Consider the following 23,735-nt stretch of genomic DNA (forward strand, 5'->3'; position numbering starts at 1 on the left):
AGAAGAATTTATTCATCTCCACGAAAATTGCTTCTGCAACCGAATTTTTATTTTATTTCCCCTCCCCCGCCTAATTACGTTCGTCCGTTCACTAATCACTAATCGTGCTCATGCGTTCCGTGATCTCCAAAATTGCCAGTTTGATCAGTAATTACAATCTATAGTTGAAGCTTGCGATCAGGAACCGATAGTTTCTGTAATCTTCCAGAGCCAATCATATACGATTATTCGTTACCAATTAATCGCGATGACCTCGCAATTATGAAATACATTTGGTCCGACTCGGATTTCCACGGGCTCGATGGATGTCCAGTTAGATATTCTCAGCTCTGACCGTTCGTTGGGTCCGACGTGTTCCGATATCGAATTCCACAGGATAGAGTAACGCTAACGCGAGGGGGGGGATGATAGAGTCGAGAATATTCGCCGCGAGCGATACTTTTTGCGGTATCTGGCCGAGGATTATGGTCGCGGTTCGACGGCGAAGATGTTGGCCTCTGATCCGAACCAGGGAAAACTCTATCTTGACCTTTTTATATGGGTCGTGGCTTTTACGCGTGCTACACCTGATGGGACACGTTCTTTATTTCCACCTCTCAATTTTTAGCGAAGGACCTTTCTATTTTGTTATTAATATATTCGTGTTACTCACCATTTCTCTGCTCGACGAGGTTATCGGTAGTAATTCTTCCAAGGTGATAGCGGGGGTGGTTCTGATTCAACTTTGTTTCTTTTTTTCCTTCCTGTAACAAATGGAAAGAATCTGTTCAATTTCAATTATAATTTCTTTGGAATTATTAGAAATCAAATTTATATCCAAAATAATTATAAAATTCGAAAAAAATTCTCTCCGAATTCCAGACGAAAATTGATTCGAATCCTGGGAAAAATTGAAAGCAAAGCGTACACATCGGCTGCATAGCGCCGCGATTTAAACCGACTCTAATCTATGACTCGAACGGTACAGTGGAAAGTTTAACGATCATTTACATTCTCGGTAGTTCGAGACTCATTTGAATAATTATAATTTTATTCATATCTCGAGTCAAGCCATTTGGTAACATTAGGTGCCGCCAGAAGAAAGTTGTTAACGACTTGAATGGCCTCGTTGGTTAGACTGCTCGTCCACCGAGCGCAGGTAGCTGCGAACGAACGTCTTTTCTCTTCGCTTCGAGCAAAGTAAAAGTAATCGGCGAGCCCGTGGCGCACGCGAACAACTAAATTTCAGGTCCGTGGATGGGGCACAGAATTTTCACGGAATCGAGTCTTTCCCGCGTACCAAAGAGCTGCTCGTCCCTTTGACTTCGACGGGGAAACTGTATCGAGTCTTCCTAGGACGATGCTTCGTTTCCGAGAGAAGTGACTTTGTCTATCGGTCAAGCATGCACTTCGCCGTAACACGGCTCAGATTACTTCCCCTCGGGATCGATACCGTGCTTGCATATTAATGTTGAGGTAAGACCGCGTCGAACGTCGAAGATGTGAGTACAAAGTGAGGTATTTACTGTCTGAAGGTTCTCGAGTTTTCAATAAAGATGCAAGCTGGATGATTTCAAAGCCGAAGACAGGATGAATTCAAAGCGGATTACCGGCCGAGGCATCTCGCGAGGTATTCGGATTCTGATGACGTTGTATCAACGCGAAACTTTCGCAAAGGATTGTTGGAAAAATTAACGAACCTTGAAGAAAATCAGGGGGGGGGGAAATGTAATCAAATTTCGTGGATGGTAAAATAAAATTCCGGATAAATAGAATGTTTGTTGGGGACGAATATAAATTACAGATGGATAACAATGTGGATGGATAAGATTTCAAATGTTCTCGAATTTCGATTAATTTCAGCGTACGATTTCCAAGAGAATCTTCCTCGTGTGTTCACGATAGGAAGCACAACGAGTCGTGGAAACAGCAATCATTCATTTAGGTGGAATAAAACAGCCACGGTTTAAACGACGTCCACACGAACGCACTCAAATACGATCGAACATGAGATTAATTATTAACATGTTCGTGTAATCGAACAAAGAGACGAGAAGATATCAAGAAAAAGGGTAACAAACAACTGCAAACGACGCAGACACTTCAAACACAACCAAACATGAAATTCAATTACTAACATGTCCACGTAATCGACCAAAGAGTCGAGTACCAAAAGAGTACCAAAACCAGAGCTACCGAACACCTGCACACATCTGCAAACGACGTTGCCCGTTACGCTTCCTATCTCAACCCCGAAATGGACGCCTATCCTCGAGGATTTCTCGTTCGACGAGCGGCTCTATCGCAGAATCGAATCGTCTCGAGTCCAGAACCTCTGGCCCCGTCGGAAAAATACGTATGCTCGATCCCGCGTCCAGGCGCTATCCCTGGATCCTCGACAGATAAAGAAACCCGTTTCAATTTCCCTAATGCTGCGAGAAGCGAGTCGCTTTCGCATTACAAACGTTTTCCCTCGATTCGCGTTTCCACTCTGCTTTATTTGTTTCCCCGTCGTCTTTCGTTTTTCTTTCTCCGCGACGGTCGACTGTCTTCCCGCGGAGGCTTCCGTTTCACCGTTTTCCGCGGCTTTGCCGTCGTTTCTCTCTCTCTCACTCTCGGCGGCTTCCCTGACCGCACGGTCCGACGAAATCTACGAGCTAGCGAAAGAACCTTATTCGGATAATCCTTGGAGGATCACGGACAATGTGAGAACGGCTCGAAAAGAAGCGAAGGTCGCTCGCAGTCAATCCGATTAATTCTCCGACTACGAATTGGTGTATCTCCTTCAGGGGCTCTCAGTTCACTGTCGAGGATCGCCGCTGGAACATCTGCTTGGATGGATCGAGCTTTAACGTTTCGCGATTTTGAGAAGCGTTCCGAAACGCTACCAAGCGAGCTTATTCGCTCTTTAAAGGCGGGCACGCCCAATCCTCTCAGTCGAAATTCAAGAATTTTTTTTTAACGAAGCCTCGGACAACATTTCCGCTAAGGCAAAAATTATTTCAAATCTCCCCCTGAATCACCCCTTTCAAAGACCTCCAACATTTCTGGGACACTCTGCATACACTCACCGAATTATACAAATTATTCAGAGAATACAAAAATTGAGAATCGCACACTAATCATGTATACCGTAAACTCTATACACATAAACGAATAATACAAACTGTACGATTCGTACAAAGTCTACATGTACAAATTGCGCGAATAATATCGGGTGAACAGATTTACCCAATTAAGCATGGAATGCTGCACGATTCATCCAAAGAATTCCCTTCAAAGAGTTACGCATTCTGTACGTGTTACACGAATTATGCAAATAATACAAATCGCGCGGTTGAACAGCCAGCCGAGAATTCCGCTCGGATTAATCGAGGCTCGCGACCGTCCTCTTCGACGAGCTTTCGCGTTATCGTCGAAGCTTTTCGCGGATTCGTCGCTGACGTCGGCCTGGCCGGCTTCGCGGAGCGCCTCGTTCGTCGAAATTGATAAATTTCCGTCCGCGGTCGTGACGAACGGGTCCCGCTTTCGGCTAGTTAACCAGCAATAAAGCTCGGAGCTTTTCCAACCCCAGCGTTAATGAAGTGCGCGCGTGTAAACCGCGCCCGCGCCCTATTACGACTTACAAAACCGAGCGGTCGCGTCGGTAATTAAAACGCTTAATCAAAGCCGCTTTATGGCCGGTCACGCGTTCTTCGAAAAATAGAGTCGGATCTGTTATTGCACCGAGGCGTTTTATTTTTGTTCACCCTGTACTTTCGGTCCCTGGTGTCTCTAAAGCCTTGCTCGAGAGTTCAGACACAGGAAGATGAAGACAGTTAAGACGAGACCACGTTTGATTCAGTTCTTTTGGATATATACAATTTTTTGCATTTTTAAGACACTTGTAAATTTATCAAAAGTTGAGCCTCAAATTTTGTCTCATTTTCTCTCATTTTCTTATCATCATCGACGCCTTCGCTTCTTCCAATTACCTAGTTGCGCTAAAAACTAAAGAAGTAAATAAAAAAGAAAATAGAGTCTCCAATATGAAGAATAGCATCCCAAGTAACAAGTTCTGAAATTTTTACCGCATCGACCTCTATTCTTTCTTCTTCCTTTAATTTTCAAAACGACTCTGCACACTTTAGGATGGTAAAGACTCGGATCGGTCCGTTTCTCAGTGTCCAATAAAATCGCCTCGTAATGGCGCCGAGGAATCTTCCTCGACGAACCGATCGGAGAGCCTAATCTCGGCTGGCGAAGCGAACGCCGGTACGTACCATCGTGAGCTGCGGCCGAATCCGTTCCTTCTATCACGACACACGCCATTACGCTCTTGACGTATCAAACGTTCCATTTAACCGGAATTTAAGCTCACGCGAAGCTTACGGCTATGTGTTTGCCGTTCGATCCTCTCCCCGAGGGGGTAGTACGGAAATACCCCCGAGTCCAAGGTGAAGATTTCCGGTCAAGCCAGCGAGCGTTAAGCTCGAGTCTTTCTTTGCCCTTCCGAAGAAGTGCAAGTGTCATTTTAAAGAGGGAGAATTTTATTTACCATTTTACACGTGACCGTAATTTAATTTTTCTTAAAAGGGAAAGCTTCAGAGAGAAATGAAATAAATAGTTTAGAAAGGATACCTTGGACAGTTTAATAAAATAAAAATTCTCAACGTTTGCTACTTTCACGACACGAAATACGACATATATATAGAAATACAGCTCGGTATTCGAGAGTAGTAACGGGCCCCTAACGATCAGGCGGAATGGTTCACGCCACCGAGACTAGTTAATGCAAGAAAGTCTCCGGGTTTCCTCTGGGTAAGCGCTCCACCCGCGGGATAATCCACGGATCAGCCCCTATCGAAGCGGAATCCGTCCTGAAGTATCGTCGCGTTCTTCGCGTGGAGGATGTTCGTTCCTTATAACAGCGAAACGGATTTCGTACGTCCTCTGCAGGAATATTAAGAATTTTATTGAAACAATGGAACAATAACAACAATGAAGTATATGGGTGACAGAGCTTTTCGCTAAGGAATAATTAATATTCGAATAATTAATGATTTTGAGATCTAAATATTAATTGAAAACGAATCTGGAGAGAATTCGTAAATTTTGATGAGAGTACAAAAATAAGTAACGCGACGAATGTTAGGTTCAGTAGTTTCTAATTCGAGACAAAATTTTAGTCCACATATAAGTGACGGAGCATTTCGCTAAGGAACTTGAATAATTCATTATTTTCAGAGCTAGATATTAATGAAAACAAATCTGGAGAGAATTAGGTTTTGTAGTTTTTAATTGTCTCGAGACAAAATTTTAGTCCCGCAGACCGTTCCCTGTGAATCAGTCTGACGATCGACGTGTTAACATCGCGATTGTTCGGGTACAATATTGCATAATTATTATTATTGCCTGATGATATGGGTATTGTTGTCTACTTGTCCGACTACGAACGAGCTTGTACTACTTCCCCGACAAGCCACCTGGTTGATTCGACGTGTCTGACCAGGTATGGACATCGTTCCACTCGTCTGGGCAGATACAAGTTCGGATCACTTGTCTGACCAGGGACAAGCTCGAGCTACTTGTCCGACACGCCACGTGGTTATCCGACGTGTCTGACCAGGTATGGACATCGTTCCGCTTGCCTGATGGAATATTGGGTCAACTCGCTCATACGTCATTGAACATTCACGAAAGTGTCAATAATCCCCACAATTTTACGAATAATCACCGATTAATTACCAATAATCTTAATTACACCGAAACATGTCTCTCAAGAGGGACAAAAATTACACGAACTATCCAGACAAGGGTCTCAATTTAACTTCAGCGCTGAAAATACGTAACTTTTGCCCACCAGGTTGACATAGATCGATCCTCCCCATACGATTCGGCTACCGACGCGGTCCAGCGTTGGTCCGTTGAAGGTTTTTTAATCAACGTTGACCAATGGTCATTATAACGCTCGTTTAGAGCTCCGTAACGCGGTCGGGGTGGGGGAGGCCGCCGGAAACGGTGTCCCGACGAGTAATAAACGGCGGGGCGAGCAGGATATCGGCACCGAAAGAGTCCCTTCGTTACGGGACGACCGTATTTCACGGGCGTTAACGAGCGCCGCCGCGTTTTGTCGGCGATAAACTTGCGACAGCCGCGACAGATACGAGAACGAATGTCCCCCTGGGTTCAAGCGGATCGACGAGGAAACGTCAAAGCACGGGGAGCCGCGATTACCGCGCTTCTGACCCGTGCTACGCTTCAAAATCCGTCGACGATTGATCGGATCTGACCTGGACCCATGTTTCGTCGCGTTTGATAAGGAACACCCTCCTCCCGCACTCTACCTCGTAAATTTTCCCCAGCAGCGTTCGCAATCGAATTCCAACAGGGAATTTTTTGAGTCGAGCTTCGAAGCTTTGCACCCTGCGATACGTACGCGGCTAAATATTGCATCATGTTTTTTTTTTTTTTTTGTAAAAGGAAATAAAAAGTAGATAATTGACGTTGACCCTTTGCGAACTGAACTTTGTTCTGATCCGGGAAAAAGTGGTTCGTTGGAGAAATGGTAACGAGTAGCACATCGATCGTGGATATTTAATTAATTATCGATATATAAATAAATTTATCAAATTGCTAGAAGTCTATTATTTCGTTTTTAATTCATGTCTAAAATTCACTCGGTACTTTATTTCGTATGTTTATCTTTAAGTAATAATTTTTCTGAGTACCCTACACCTAAATTTTCAAACATGGATCATAAATTACTTACCAATATATAAATAAATTTATTCACCTGCCAGGAGTCTATTATTTAACTTTTAATTCAAGTCTAAAATTCGCTCGGTACTTTATTCCTTATGTTTACCTTTAAATAATAATTCTCCTGAGCGCCCTATAGCTAACTTTTGAAAAAATTATAATTACCCCTTCCAAAGTGCCGCAATGTACTCGAGAGAAAATAATAGGAAATCATGCAAAATATTCCCGCCCCGTTTTCTTTTTCCATTTTCTCCAGTCGCCGGAATCGCCCTGTATAAATAGTCGACGGCGTCGTATCCGAAACTAATCGCGTTAAAGGCAAAAAAAGAAGAAGCCCGAGGTCCCATTGGTCTAGATAACGACGCCAATTCGCTTGCGGGAAACGTCGCGGTCTTAAAAGCATCGAGGGAGGTCCCTGATACTTCCGAGAATATTATAATATAATGAACACCGAGGGACTCGTGACCCGACCGCGTCGATATTGACTTTTCTAATTAGACTTGGCCGAGCACTGGAACAAACTGCCCCCGATCCTTAACCTTCGTTCTCTCCCATCGCTAAGTAGGAAGTCTTGAACGAGCCCCAGCGAGCATTCCCTCGGGAACCACCGACAGCAAGTCTCTCGGCAGCGGGTGTATCGATATTATCAGAACCCGAGGATTAATACGTTCGTTACTTTCGAGAAGAACGCGATAAATGTATTTAATTACTCGAGGGTTGGGTCTTCAAGTTTGACGAGGGTTTTACAAAATGGGGTATTAGTTCTTTGAATCTTTAAAAATAGAAAATAATTAACGGGTATATAGTCGGAGTGGCTTTCAGAATTAATATGGTCGTTACTTTCGAGAAGAATGAAATGATGGTTATTCGAAACAGGAATTCATGAAAATAGGAAATAAGCATACAGAGGATACAAATAAGAATAACTACACGCTACTATTAATTGAAATAATTTTTAATTTAAAAATAGTTAATTTAAAAGTACTATGATATTGTGTTACAGAATACTTTATAACATTTGTCGTTGTAATTCCCGGTTCGTAATTTCATTGTCCCGCGACAGTGTACATACGTATGTAGCCAGACAAGTGAAATGTCGTCTGGTTCCGTCCAGACAGATAGAGCCCGCCGGCGAAATTAGTTGAACTGATCAATCCTAGACCAGACAAACAGACCAGGACTCCTTTGATCGCTCGAGTAGAAAGTGATTCCCTTGATCGGACAGGTAGAGCAGACTCTCGGTCAAATAATTGGAACAGGTCGTCCTTGGTCAGACCAGAGGCGCGGGAGTCCCTTGACCAGTCGAGTAGAATGCTACTTCTATAGTCAGACGGAGTGAACGCAATCGCTCCTCCAGAAAACCATGGACGCCTTCGTAAATAGGCACGAGGCATCTATCAAGAGATTTCGTTATAATTTTTAACCGACTTTGAAAAAGGTTACTCAATTCGACTTGTATATATATATATATCTTTTTTTTACGTTGTGACATTTTTCATTTGTGCTGAAAATTTGTATATCTTCAGGAGTCATAGAAACAGAGCATCTCAAAAATTTAATTCTTAGACTTGATATACCTGAACAAAGAATGATATAAAAACAAAACAAATGTATTTAAATCAAGATATATCTGCAATATATAGTCTCGTAAATATTTCGTACTGTCTATGACTATTTAAGAAATTTATATGAATCGAATAATGGATTTGATGGTGCCATTATAAATATGTATATGAATATACTTTACACTGTTATATACTTATAAAGAAAAATTTATTCTGAAACATCAAACCTGCTACAATTTAGTTTAGTCAAATTTCTTCAATAGACATGGAGGGTATGAATATTTATGGGATTGGCTGTATATCCTAGCCTTATCTTTAAGAATTATGGAGACAGAGCACCTAAAAAATTAAATTCTTAACTTTCCGAATTTCCGGATAAATAGCTCCGCAAGCATGTCACGCGATTAATAGTCCCCTTCCCAACAAGAATCTTCATCGATTTGTATCTTCAACACCTTCCCTGTCTTCCTCTCGGAGGTGTCCCTGCGGGATCGAGCCCAATAAGACCAAGATTTTCGCCTTCAGAAATTTCCTCCCGACCCGCCACGTCGGACGCACGTCGGCGTTTCGACCGCGCATAATTCCGGTGTTTGTCGCGCGGGGATATTAATTCGAACGGTCGTGAAAAGTTGTTCGGTTTTATTGAATCGTCCCGGCCGCTCCCAGCGGGCTTTAAAAGTTGCGGATTATACGAACGCGCCGGTTCGCCAGGCGGCAATGGAACGTCAGCTTTTGATTTATGCGCCGGTAATCTTCTTGCCGGGTATTATTAAAAATAGCGCGATACGCACCGTCGACGGTGAATATATTGTAAACACGTTGTAATACCGTTTGATCGTAATGCCGATATTTTTCATCGCGAAACGCCAAATCCCATCGAAGCTTAACCTTTCTGGCGCAGCTGTCGGCCGAAGCCGACAGTTCAAACAAACCGTGCCCCGCTCCGTTCGCCGGCGCGCGTTTCGACAAAAGTTCGTTTGATCGGACCGGCCAGCGTTAATCCTCTTTGCAGCGAGGCGACGATCGTAGACTTTGGTTACGTTCGCGAGAAAATGGGGGGAAAACACGGGAAACAAAAAGTACTGCGGTGTCGCGCGGAAAGGGTTCGATCCGACGTTTGCCGACGTAGGAATTAAAACGAGGGACTTTGGGTACTTTGTGTCGCGAGGTTTGTCTTTGGCGAAGGGAAAAGGATGGGGAAACGCTTCGGATCGCGATTGCGGCGGTTGGTTAGGCCAACGAGAGCGAGGAAGAGGAAGCCTGGACACGTTAGGGAACTCGATAATAAGGCTACTTAATGCTTTATTCACCGGGAGTCTATTTATAGGCTTTTCCATTTCAGTATTTAGCTAATCGAATTTATTTACTGCGTCGATGGTTGCCTATGTATAATGTCCAGTGTTCGGAAACAGACTTGGTTCTCAATGTACCCAGTAACAGCATGGAGGAATTATTGTCAGCCTAGATCGGCATACGCTACTGTACAAAATTCTTTTTTGGATTGAAGACTGTTTCTAAATAGGCCTGTAGATGAAGTGTTAAGGGGACCATGCCTCAGACCCTGGGACACTCGGAGACCGACCGTGTACTATCCCATTCCGAAATTTGTTCAACAGCGACCGTTACACGAACATCGAAAAAATAAAATATTCAAGGTGGCCTTGCAATCTCGTCAAATAACCTCAAAAAAGAATCAAGTTCTCGCACTGAAGTCCCTCCTCGAAACAGTATAGCAGCGACTCTAGCGACGAGTTCCAGAGAGGGACTCACCCACCACGTGGCAACAATCATCCCAAAAATCTGCTCGAGTATCGGTAATCCAGCGCGCGACCGGTCCAATAACTCCTAACAAATTTAATAACCGGCGCCAACGTTTCGGAAGGCCGCGATATTGCGAAACGGGGTTCTCCCGAAAGCGCGAACAATGACCATGTCCCCTTACCCTCGGTTACGCGCGTCCGTACGCGCGCGATCCTATCGCCGACGGAGCCTCCCTTTTTAATAATATTACCGGACCGGATACCGTCTGTTGTTCGCTTTAATCTCGTCCGTTCGTCCAGCCGCTTCCGCAAAAAGGGGCTAAACCGTCGCGGCGACCGCGGAGGGACAGGGATCCTCGGAATAGCGGTGACGGTGGTTGCGAATGGCGGCTGCGAGACGAGCGCGGGGGCGGGGGCGTGCGGAGGAGACGAGCGACCGGGATTTTAAACCAGCGGAGGATTATCCGAGGTTTAAAGCGTTTGACCAATAGCGCTGATACTATCCCTTGGTGTTGGGCCGGGGACATTTCGCTGCTCGTCTGCTACTCACGGAATTCTCTGAAGCAGAGGGCGTTGCGAAGGGATAAAGACGTTCGAAGGGATAGAATTTTAGGCTCCTGTATGATTACGGTAATTTTATTAATGTGTTATGGGTGCTAGGCTGATATAATTTGACGATGTGTTCCAGGAAGGACCGTGGAAGTTATTACGGGAGCGACACTAGCGCCGCCCTCGCGATGTCTGCTGCTTGATCCACTTCTACAGGCAGCCACGTGTTCTGGTGAGTGCGTTTTCCTGTCTTACGTGTGTAAGTAACACGTCCTAAATAACGTACGTCTCTTAGTGTAGACTATGTCGCGTGACGATGGTGGGTATATCGAAACAAGAGTAAATACTTAGGTACAAATACAAATTGGGTATATGTATCGTGCAGAGATGAGATGTTGGCTTGTAGTTCTGATTGGTGATAATTTAATCTCCTGAATTAATTTCGCAGTGGTAATTAGAATTTCACAGTCTAATATATTCTATAACATAGAATTCTAGACTATAACTACGGTAATTAAATCACAATTAAAGACTGGTGTCCTGCACATGTATTGTGTAGAGATGAAAAGATGGCTAGTAATACTATAATATGGAATTCTAGAGTGTAACTATAATAATTAAAATCCAATCAAACACTAGTGTCCTGCATATATACTGTGCAGATATGAGATGTCTCGCGACTGATTGGTACCAGAATAATCTCCTAAAATTCAACAAGTATTGAATACTACAACCAAGTACTAAATCAAGTATCAAAAATTCGAGGATCCTTGATCCTTGAAAGATTCCATGTCCTGACGATAGTTTGAGCATTACTGTTCGACATCATGTGTTACCTGCTCCACCCCTTCGAAAAAACCGATCTCGCAGCCTCGAGCCAGGCTCGGAAACGATGACTAAGAAAAATTCCGTCGGCGACGGTGGCTTCGCGATGGTTATCGTCCAGGTGTCCTCGTAAAAAACACGCGCAGCAAGCGGAGAACGAACTCCGGAGGCGAAGGAGACGAACGAATCCGGTTATCGGTTATCCATAAATCGAAAACTGAACGAGCTGACCGTGGTGGATGGGTCATCATAATCCAAACGGACGAGCATCGGTGATCGAGGTTGTACGCGGTCGGAGTGGTGGCTTCGTCGCTGGAAGAACAGACAAAAAAAAAATACGGGAAGAGGTATATGACGGATCCGCGATGACATATGAAGAATAAAAAAAAAAAGGAGAAGAAAAATAACACGTACACGAGTGATGGCGGGAAGGGTACACCTGCGAGCCACGATTCCGAATTAACGACCCACTTTTTTCGACGCCGTTCGTGACGGACGCTCTTCTCTCGTCGACGCGTTCCTTTCACACTGGTCGAAATTTTTTTTAATCGATTTCCGTGAAACGCGGATCGCGTTGAAATTGTTGCGAAAGAAACTCCGCCGTGGCGATCGCAGCGCGGAATATATTCGAGTTCCGAAAGAAATTCTGATAATTGCTTGTCCGAAACTGTGACGTCGCTATCGGGAGAGAATTCACGGGCGTCGAAAATCAACACCTAACCCTTCGTTGATTGTAGAATATAGCGGACGGGCTTAATCGTCCCGTGGCAGCTTTAAAACGGGCCACTGCGGTCGAGAAAGGCGCGGTTTCGAATTCCATCGTCTCTTGCTCGCGAGGCCCGACCATATTTCCTCCCTTTCCCCGTTCTCTCTCCCTCATTTCCCGGTTGGCTGCCACTGTCGGGTTTCCAGCCCTTCGCTCGTTAAATCATTTGTTCTCCGACGCGGCGCGCTGGACAGTGGTTGAAGTGCCCCAGAAAACCACTCAAAAGTACGTTTTTTCCAGACTTCGAAATTCCATCAGAAGTGGCGCAGAGTAATCAATAACACGACTCACATCTGGCGAAAGAAGGGGTTGAAATTGAGACAGACCTTTTCTGGACTTCTCGTGTCTCTTTCTGGTTTCGATAACTGGTCAAATTTTCATTTGTTTTTACATAGTATGACTCCTTTGGGGCGTTCATTGAGTATATGTATCGTGCAGATGTTAGATGGTGGCTAGTGGTTCTGATTGGTGATAATTTAATCTCCTTAATTTTATCATAGAATTCCACAGTGTAATACATAGTATGACGTGGAATTCTAGACTGTAACTATGGTAATTAAAACACAATTAAAGACTGCTGGTCCTACATATGTATTGTGAAGAGATGACAAAATGGATAGTTGTTCTGATTGATAAATTATGCCACAGAATTTCACTAAATACACTCAATAAATACCATAATATGGAATTCTAGAGTATAACTATGCTAATTAAAACACGATTAAAGACTAGTGTCCTACAAATATACTGTCCAGAGATGAAAAGTGGACAGGTCTGATTGGTAACAGTATAATCCCCGAAAATGCTACAGTTTAGGTCCAGATCATAGTATAGAATCCTACAAGTATAATTTCCTTGGTTATACTCTTACCAATCAGACTCGCTATCCAACACCTAATCTCCCCACAGTACACAGTTCTTCTCGCTTCAGTAAACTCTTAGTAAACCCTTTTTTAGTAAACAAATCTTCCCTTCCTAAATCTTGAAACAAATTACCTATTTCAATCCATTTCACCTTCCATTTAAATTTTGAACGGCCCACTTCGATTCCTCCTCCTTTAAATTTCGCTACGTCCATCTTAAATCGAGTTAATTTCGAGACGCCCGTCGAGTAGGTTGTTTATCCGCGAAAAATTAAAACCAACTCGCGAGACCACGAGGAAACAGCCGCCAGTCGCCGGCGAGAGGAATTTCTCTGGCAGCGACGGTTGAAAAGTTCCTCCCGTCCTTTCTTTTTGTTTTCCTTTTTCCTTTTGTCCCAGCGGCGCCGGTTAAGCGAATTAGAAACTTCTGCGACCGATAAAATTTTTTCACCGACCGTGGACGCGGCCAAGTGCAATCCAACGGGAACTTTTCTGTGACTAAGTGCGAGCTGTAAAAAAATTTACAGCGCAAGCCGCTCAAGCCGCGGGGCGAACCTCCACGAAAATTCGAAAATTACGACGTTCAAATGAGAGAAGGCGCCCAGCCATGCACGGGGTGTCCAGAATATTGCAGTCAAAGAATGAAGGAAGAGCTTATATGAAAAAGTAAACCGAAATTCTTGAAATTAAATTATTCCTCTCCGAGATGATTGAAGTTTTTTTTAGGGAGTGTGGGGAGGGATGGAGAAAATGAAATTAAAGTTGGGTTGTAAAATATTTACCTCGCACGTTCGTCAGGACGTATTTTATGTGTGTTTTTTGTTTGTTTTTTATTTTATTATGCTGTTTCGGATACGATTTGAAACGATTACCGATATCTCGTGCACGATCTTAACGACCATTTTGTCAAACTTGTTCCCCCAGTTCTTCGAAAGTAGTTTCAGCTTGCTAATTTATTTCTTAATTACAGCAAGCGGGGATGGGGTGGGGGTTTAAATTGCTTTCTTCCGGTTTCGTGACACTTAACATTTCAAACGGGAAAATGCCTCGCGCAGCACAACGTGGGCGATTTGCAAGTTGCAAACAGGAGGTCCGGATAAATTCCGGAAATTCATTTTTTTTTTTTATTTTCGCGTTCTACGTCGCGTGTACCCTGAAAACAACGGTCACGTGACGTAGTGTACCTCGCGAAGAAACAGAGGAGGGAAAGAACGACCGAGATTGTAATTAATTTAAAATTGCATTTTTGAATTCTCAGGAAGAGGAATGTTGCGTGAAAATGTATTGTTTGCTTTCTTGTTACCTTTAAGTAACGTCAAAACGACATTAAAACGTTAAAACGAAGTCATTGTTACCGAAGAAAGACACCATGGAAATATTTAGAAAATAGGAGATAGAAGACGATAGAATTTTTCTTGAAAAGATGTATTCTACGTAAAGCCTCCGTAAACAAAGATTTTCAATCTAAACAAACAGAATTTTGCGATACAATTTTCCAAACGCGATCCATTACCCAAAGTTCTGAACCTATTTCGAAAATGACCAATTAATTCGCGAAGGTATCCTCAAGTAAAATGTTCGAAAGTTCCTAGTTAAACTGTTTATACGTATATAAAATATTATAGAAAAACATTACCTGCCTAGCGAGACTGTTTCACCGTCTCCAGTCCTAACTCAGAGCCTCTCGAAAACCATCCCCGGAGAACGTTCTCGCGTCTCCCGCTGGTCAGCCTTCTCTCGAAACCACGTTCCCCGAATGTATCGCCCCTTGGTCCACGATGCGGTTCACCGAGATCGAAAATAAAATGTAATTCCGCGCGGCGCCCACGTGATCTCCGCGAACGTCCCCGAGTGTGTCGCGAGGGAACGAATACGTACATCAACCCTTGCGAGGGTTGGCGCGGTTTCCCTGGAGCGGGAGGGGGCGCGAGACGGTCTCCCAGCGAGGGTCGCGGGTTCGTGGACGGAGGTCGACGGGCGCGAAAGGGGGCCGCGTCTGGGTTACGAGCTTAGCCGCGTCGGCCAGCTCATTTGCATATTTTAATCTAACGGCAAAAAGTCGCGCGACTGCTACTTCTCCCTTTAGTACGCGGATGCGAATCGCATTTCGAATCGCGGTTGGTTCATTATGGAGGAGGCTATGAATTCGTGTACAGTAAAGACTGGATAAGTGCAAGACAGGATCGACTAGATAACTGCGAGATGACTATCCTCACCACTGGAGGGGTTAGGCCGATCGCACACGGCGCAACCAATCAGTTTCAAACCACTCTGAAACTAGTTGCATGCGATCGTGGATCTAGGTAAAACAAAGATAGTGGAGTAGGCAAAACAAAGAGCGCAAACGGTTTGCAACACTAATTTCAAATCGGTTGCGCCGTGTGCGATCGGCCTTCAGTAGATGAAACAAGGAGCGCAAACGGTTTGCTACACTAATTTCAAAATGGTTGCTCTGTGTGCGATCGGCCTTTCTTGCATCGGTTCCCCCATGACGCTCAGTGTAATACGATCCCAATCAATTGCTACGCTTCCACCTGCTTTTCTTTACTGCTTTTCTTTTCCTCGGATCTCTTTCTCTATCACTCTCTGTCCATTCTACGTTGGACTCGAGTCAAATGTAAACACGGAATAGAAACCTCGACTGAATGACTCAATGTTCGAGTCTCTTATCGTCCACCTATCGGAACGTTTTCCACTCGAAATACAAAATGACTCGGACCTCGTGGAAGCGATCGAGATTAAATTACTAGCGTTCTCGTGGATCCGAGCGAACTCTTTAAACACCCGCGACAAGAGTAGCCCGATTTATGGGGCGAAGACGAGCAGCAAGATTACGGTACCCGTGCGAAACGGTGCCCGTAAATTTTTAACGGCCGGACAAAACTATGCTCGTAAATACGCGACGGCTTCGGTAAAGGGATCGTAGAGGGAGGGAAGGAGGAGGATAGAGGAGGGACGGTTTGTCCTACAAGGGACTACAACTTCCAGCCGGGAAACCTGTCGAATCTAAATCCATTTTCTGGCATGGTCGACAAATTTCCGCCGATCGCCGGCGCCATTAATTGCGGGGAATATATCGCCGTTGGTCCACGGTACCTCGTGCCACCGGAGGGGACATAATTTACGGAAATAACGGAGGTGGGTGGGTTCACGGGGAGCATCGTCTCCAGGAGGCAGCGCTGTTCTTTCGGGTCTCGAAATAATAACCCCCGTGGAAATCTGCGCGGATTTATAGACGCCCTCCCACGCGTCCAATTTCGGAAAATGACGCGAGACCGTTTTGCATGCAAACGACCGCCGACTCCTGCGCTTGGGCGGAACGAAATCTTGCGTTTACTCGCGTTGTTGTTCGTAATCGCGATAATGAGATCGCTTCGACGATTAAAGGATGCCTCGCGGAGCAACGAAGTTGCGTCGGTATCCGACTTTACTCTCCCTCGTTTCTCTTCATTCGTTCGACTTGTCTACTTTTGTATTTATTTTGCTTCAAGTTACGTTATTTTTCTTTGTTTTCTACGCGTCGCGAGTTCCAAGTTTATCGAACGAATGGAGAGGTAAAGACGGGAAGCTGGAATGGATTTCGGAGTCAAATCAATTCCCGTTGGAATTATCCGATACAATCTTCGGCGAGAAAGAATTCCGTTCGAAACTCGATAAAGTTCGCGTCGTTGTCTGCAGTTTTACTTCGACAGGCTATTTCGCTAATGGCGCCGACGAATGGTGTCGTACAGACGTCGTAGAACGCCCTAACGAAATTAAGAAAATTCCCTGTATTCTTGTTTCTAAATGGGAACTCTAAAGGCCGATCGACAGTTTAAAGGATCCTTACGAAGCTTTGTCTCTCCAAAGTAAAAAGTATTCAGATAAATTACTCCAAAGAAAAATAAAATTTATTCCACTGGAAAGACATTATTTTGGCATAACTTAAGATGAAATTACAAACTTTACTTATATTCAAATAAATAGAATTGAATTAATAGAATTTTGCTTCGTCATATATCAAGTTAATAAATAAAAAAAATTATTCTTCAATAAAACGTTTATATTCGAAGACGATAAAATGCCCCAAACTTTCAAACCAACTGTCAAGCATCGTAAACATTCAACTGCTCCTCTTAAAATATTTCTTTTAATCAAATTCATACCTCCATCCGTGCAATCACTATTCGTACAGTTCCTTAGAAGCTCCAAGAAACTTTCCACAATGTTCCTTAAACATTTTGCTCCGCTTCCACGAACTGGAACGCCGGACGTTCGCGGGGCACAATCACCGTGCGAGAATATAAAAATTGAAATCCTTCGGAAGCCTGCGAAACTCGCCGTCCCGGAACTTTATCATTCGATATCGCGGGATCGATCACGCCGAGGAGCTAGAATCTTTCCGAAGCGCGGGAAACTTTTCTAAACTTCGACGCCCCCGGGAGGCGTTCCGCGGCGAGAAGCTAGAACTCCCAGGGAACATGTACAGGGTAGCGCGAACGAAAACGGGACGATTCCTCGCATAAAAATGGGACGAAAGTGTGGAATAAAATTTTCCTGCGCGAGACCTCGCTTTCGAGATAATAGACTTCGAGAATGCTCGGGGCTCGGACTGGTCTGGGGAGGAAGCATTATCGGCGAATTTATTCCGAGTAAACGGTACAAGAGACGCATATGAGGTTTTTGATACTTATTTGGTATACTTTTACGATAAGAAATATATATTTTTTTCCTGGGGAGGAGCTAAATAGTTTTTATGTTATTGTTAGTTGAAAATGTAAGTAACTTCTTGGTGGTGCAAAAGTCAATCGTTTTTGGGAAATTTATTTCTAGTAAACGGTACAAGCGACGCATATGAGGTTTTTTTTACTTATTAATTATACCTTTATCGTATGAAAAGTATTGTTTTCCTGGGGAGGAAGGCTAATATCGCGTTCGCGTGACAGTAATGTCTCAATCCCGTTCTAAATAAAATTTCCTCGGGTCTTCGGTGGGGATATCAAGGAAACGAGTAGAGGGAGAGGGAAGGATCCGGCGGATGTGCGCCGGCACGCGTATCGTAAACGTAATTACAGCTTAAAGGGAAGCGCCGTCCTAAGCGAGCCGTCGCGGTCGAAGTGGGCTCCGTATTAATTAAAACCCAACTTAATTAATACGCGTTTGCGCCGGCGCCCGTCCTTGTTGTCTCGGGTATTTTCTTCCCGGCTCCTTTTGAAACTGACACTCGGGTGCCTTGGGTAGCGTTCCGGTCCGTCCTCTGAAACCGTCATTTTACCCCGATTACGAGGGACAAACGTAGCTTCCGATCGTGGAAACGAGCTGGTTTTATCTCGGGTCTCGAAACTAGCTGCACTTCGACTAATACGGTCGTTGAAGAGAGCTTTCTCCGCTCTTTCCTTCCTCCGTGCTTTCTTTCTCTCGTTTTTCTTCTTTACTCTCTCTTTTTTTTCGTTTGTTGGGGGACCGAGTTCCTGAATCTACATGCGATTCGGGTAATCAGAGTCGCGAGCTTCGCTTCTACGGTGAAACGAGGAACTTTTGTCTTCCGAGTTCTCCGGGCTGAGGAACGAAACCATCTGCGGGGATTTGGTACGCTCCCAAGCGTGGGGGATCGCGTAATTTTTTTCGATTATTATTTTTCAGTCCATCGCTTTCGCGTCTTCTTTTTATTTTTTAATCTAAACACGGCATGCAGTTCTTGTAATATTTTCTGAACCATTTATATCCACGGGGGATATAGTATTTTGTAGCTGCAACGCTTCTTAATCCACGGATGCAGGAGCGAGACGTTAATTAATATTGAATATTATTAATGGATGCCTCGAGGAACCTCGTCTAATCCTTAAATTAAATTTTCCTTGAATTTTCCGTGCTAATAATCCCTATTTCAAAATTGGTCTTCACCATCTCTAGTCGCGTTATATTAGAACGAATTTTAATACCTTCGAACAAAAACTGCTTCAATATCTTACAAACACGAGTCCGATTTAAATAAATAGTACCATACCTGCCGCACTTTCGCACACTCTCGCATGAAATCCTCAACACGAAAATACTAATTTTTACGTAACCCGGCTAGTAAATTTAAATTTAAATGTAAATTCAACGCGAATTCATTCGAAGTTCACGATTAAAAAATTTCCATTTGTATGTAACCCGCTTTGTAGACTTAAATTCAAATTCCCGGGGTCGGTTACAGGGGAACGGAGATATTTAAATGAATGATTTCCGGCGAATTCGTGCGTTATCGTCGAAGTAAATTTGACGCGCCAGAGTCGAAATAAATAATGGTTGACTGACTGCCGATTCGACGACGAGGATTTTTAGTCGGGAATCGTCTGGACTAATGTCCCTCGGAAGCTCGGGAATATTATGATCCGGGACAGAGGGAGCATGAATTATTTATACGCGGAGCGAGCCCGGAGACGTTGAATTGTATACCGAAGCCCCGGACGCGGTCAGAATTTTACGGTTACGGTCTCGTCATACCGTACCACCGACCGAGGGCGGCGGGGGGCCATAAATAGGTCGCGCACGCGATTCCATTAGATTAAATTATAATTTTAATCGCGTAAACGACCGCCGGCAGCCTCCTTTCTTTCGCCCGCCCGCGCTTTAAATTCCGCGTTACGCGTCGCATAATGCGAGCCAGCCGCCTAGCGTTAAGTCGCGCGATGAAAAATGTCACGTTCCTTCGTCATGTTCCATTTTGCACGCTTCCACCCTTGCGAAATACAAATACGGGCTGCGCCAATAGCCGGCGTTTAATTTCAGGAATAATGCTTTCAGAAAAACGTCTAACCGACGGGGAGGAGTTGAATTGTTTGTTAGCTATTTCATTTTTTTTTTATGGTGATAAATCGAGGTAATTATGGTTAATTATATAATTCTGTTTAATCAGAATGGATTCTTGATAAGACTTTTGCAGCACTAAGATGGTATTGCATTCGAATGCATGGTGATGGTATATGCGGCTGAGTGGTCATGTCTGACTAGTACCTGATATTTCTACTTGAGTTGGCTATTCGTCGTGGGAAAACGAATCTAGAATTTGGAATAAAAATGCTTCGTACAAGCCTTAGTTTTAAAGACCACCGACTTTAAAAATTCGTAAATGAACGAAAAATATAAATAGGCATACAGTATCGGAAATTAAGTTAGCGGCTCGTAAAGTAAAGTTTTGACCCTAAACAAAACGGAACCTAATATCGAAACACTAACAGCGTCGTCGAGACCCATCGGATCCACTAGAAATAACGCGCCACGGCTCTAAAATTGCATAAAAGTGCTCGAGGTGAATTCGATTATCTCGCTCCTTCCGTCTCCGCTATAATAAAAAGCAACTGTAAATATCTCGGCTTTTTCTCTCTCCGCTTCTTTGCCGCGGCAAGGGGTCGTGGTTCCACGCTTCATCGCGCGGCGGGTCCTCGAGAAAGTGCAAAAAAAAAAAAAAAAAGAAAAAAGAAAAAAAGGAAAATAAAAAAAGGCACGGGAGGAAAACCTTTATTCCTGGCAATTATGACGCCCTTTGAGGGCATTCTGGCCACGAGGTGCTCGCGCCGTCTGCTCGTCTACCCGTCCCGGGAGCCGCTATTTGCGACGGGTTTATAGAAACTCGTTCTTTAACACCTCTGGCCGCGCGATGGCGCGACGGACGAGTGGTAATAAGCGCGTCGGGGCTTCTCGAGGCTCTCGCGGGAATATTCCTCTGTGGAATAGGATATTCTTGGCGAGGGGACCGTCACCGAAGCGCGATTTTCTTTCTATCGCTACGGACCTGGTTTAAAGTTCTCTTTAAAATCACTCTGGCACAGTTTGAATTTGTTTCTTTGTCAATTACGAGATTATATCAGTCCTAAAAGTTCATGCCACTTATGCTTCTGTTACTTAAATTAATAATAATAATGATACTCTGGTTTTACTTCAAATCACGCATATATCTTTCGCCTTTTTTTTTTACTTGAATTAATATGTGAGACGTACTCTTAAACGTTATGGGAAAAGGTAACTTGTTTAATTTTACAATATTTTCACGCCTCTCTGACAAACTCGTTGTATCGTCAATTTATAAATAATCATTAAAAAGTAATCGAATTACTGGTAGTAGTTAAGTAATCGCAAATACCGTTACACGCGACAGAGTAATTGCAATGTAAATTATTTGATTACTTCAAAGTAATAATTACGTGATAATAATTAAGAATGTACAGCTCTGGTATCATTCTTCGCTTCCGTTATCAACGAATTATGATGTCTCGTTTGAATAGGATGTTGTTAGTCCCGAAGGGAAAAGTTTGGATACTTTGGGAAGATTATTATCAGGAAGCGGACCAGTTTCATCGTCCGGGGGAAAATGGACTCTGCCGGCCGATTCGGCATCACAGACCGAGCAACCTAATGCCTCCAGACAGGCGGACGTGTAAGTGGCAGATCGGGTCCGTATTCAGCTTCTAGTCGGTGAATATCTCCCAAAGCGATCAAGCTCCAGCAATTAGTGTTAAGGCGGTACTTACTCGGTCAACTTCTAGAGCAATCAGAACTCGCCTACCGATAGGGGCTCCGGTCGTACAGCATCGTCGATTAGGTTGCGGGAAACACTACGAGCGGTTGAACGTTGTACGACGGAGTTACCGGGATTCTTTCTTCCGTCATCGTAAAACAAACTTCGTTAGGTTATCGAAGACAATTGCTTCGAACTGTAAGCAAGAAACGTACGATTCAGGGACGTTGATTCTTTTAAATTAGACTATCTTTTTTCCGCGAGTGATTTTTATTATTTAGAATATTTTTGTGTTGACCAGAAGGAAAACGTCATAAATTTCTAGAATTCGATCCGACTCTATGAGGACTTGAAATCAATTTTCTGCCTGCTTTTCTATTGGACGATTAAACTCAATGTTGACAAATAATAATCCGCAATCGGTTGTCTAATGGATTCTACATTTGACGATTAATAATAATAATTGTCGAGTAATAATCGTTTCTAGTATCGAACATACTGAACGGGACCCAAAAATAATCTTCTAACTGCTTTTAAGTTTAACAATTAAGAGTAACTGTCGATTAAGAATGATTAATCGAATTAAATTTTCATGGCAATTAAGAGCCCCTTAATATCAAAATATGAACAAAAATCACTTCGTTTTTTTTTTAATTAAAATTTAAGCGATTCTGAACAGTTCTGTGCAAACAGAATTGAATTTGGAGCACTGGAAATGATAAAAAAAATTTTGAACGAAAAAAAGAAAGTGACTCTTTTATTTATATTTTTTGATGTTCCAAGGCCCTTAATAACGCGAACTACAATTGAAACAGCTACTACGTTCCCCTGAATTTATAAAATTCAACCTACACCACGAAGGATGCGACCTGAAACAATCCCAAAAAAAACATCCAAATACAAACACAGAAGTTAGGATCACCAATAACGCTCAATTCGATAAAAGGACGGCGTTGGTCGGCGCTTATCGTGGATTTGCTCCGGCGGATATCACGGTAGACGCCTCCGCGTCTTAACAGGGCCCGGGATAAGCGTCTCCCGTCTTAGAGCAGCCTCGACATAATAATCGCGGTTAACGGGAGGAACATGGCCCCGTTTGCGGGAACGAGATAATTCCGTGCGTTTTCTGCTGGCCCGATCTCCGGTAAACGGTTAACACGGGTACACGTGTACCCGCGGCAAACGACCACGGTTAGAGGGGAACGACGTTACACGCGCCGCTCGTTACGATTTTCCTCGGTTCTTACGCGGTTTCCCCGCCGAACTCGCCGCCCTTTACGATATCAGCCGAATTACAGATTATCGATTATTGTTATCGTTATTGTCCCCCTTATTACGGACCTCGATCCTGCGGGTTATTTGACTAGACGGGCTCTCCCCCACCCCCTGGAAACTTCCGCGTCAGCTTCGTCGGAGGAAAATAAAAATGTGAAGGAGGACAAGTCTTGGACTGCTATCGCGGTGGAACAATTGTTATTTGATAGTAAATACCGGGGATGGTATTTGTTACCATTTGTTTGAGACTCTAGAAGCAATTTTCACGATCTTCTTGTTAGTTAAGTATCACAGTTCTCGTAAACCTTTGAAATTTTTGTGCGTTTATATATGTATACTTAAGGTTCTCTGAAATTTTCGATTGTCAATCTGTTTCACATGTCAACAGTATCCAATATTCTTCAAGTATCCTGTATGTAATTTAGTAAGGATATTTTTAATACCTCGAGCAACGTGATTATTAACGCTTTATTAGTCGGTAGTCCGTACATCGAAGTATTTTTGCCTATAAAATAAATATCGTGCGTCGGGTCTTTAGGCCCGAATGAGCTAAAGAAGCCCTCCGTCGGTGAGGCAGAGTCCTGTCGGCAACGTAGCGCTTTCCGTAGGTAACGCAGCACAGCCTGCAGGTAATACAGCGCGTCTCGTCGGTAAAACTCGGTACGTAGAACCCTGACCGATCGACCAACACTGTATTCTAACATTTATTCAAGTTATATATAACAATGATTGTGTGATACTAACTTCTTTTCTATATAAATAGTCATCAGTGTACAGATCCCGTTTTATTCGACGACCGAAAGCGTTTCTTCTTTCACGAACCACCGATTTAATTTTCAGTACTGCATACGTTGCTTCGTTTCCGTAACTCTTTCGCTCAAACGTATCGAACATTTCACAGGCGTTCTAAATCGCTTTTTACAAGTCCCCGCG

General features: G+C 43.7%; 2 long non-coding RNA genes across 2 annotated transcripts in view; one reads left to right on the forward strand and one right to left on the reverse strand.

The window, feature by feature from the left end:
* The window catches only part of LOC128872114 (uncharacterized), a 230,946-nt gene that overhangs the window by 186,335 nt on the left and 20,876 nt on the right, over positions 1-23,735 (reverse strand). The window contains exon 3 of the long non-coding RNA XR_008456101.1: positions 653-743. This is a non-coding gene — a long non-coding RNA (uncharacterized LOC128872114). The remainder of the gene's footprint in view (positions 1-652; positions 744-23,735) is intronic.
* LOC128872116 (uncharacterized) overlaps positions 1-23,735 on the forward strand; it is a 272,991-nt gene that overhangs the window by 168,231 nt on the left and 81,025 nt on the right. Inside the window, exon 4 of the long non-coding RNA XR_008456102.1 lies at positions 10,734-10,826. This is a non-coding gene — a long non-coding RNA (uncharacterized LOC128872116). The remainder of the gene's footprint in view (positions 1-10,733; positions 10,827-23,735) is intronic.

Source organism: Hylaeus volcanicus, chromosome 2 (genome assembly GCF_026283585.1).
Source record: "Hylaeus volcanicus isolate JK05 chromosome 2, UHH_iyHylVolc1.0_haploid, whole genome shotgun sequence".
NCBI classification, from domain to species: Eukaryota; Metazoa; Arthropoda; class Insecta; order Hymenoptera; family Colletidae; genus Hylaeus; species Hylaeus volcanicus.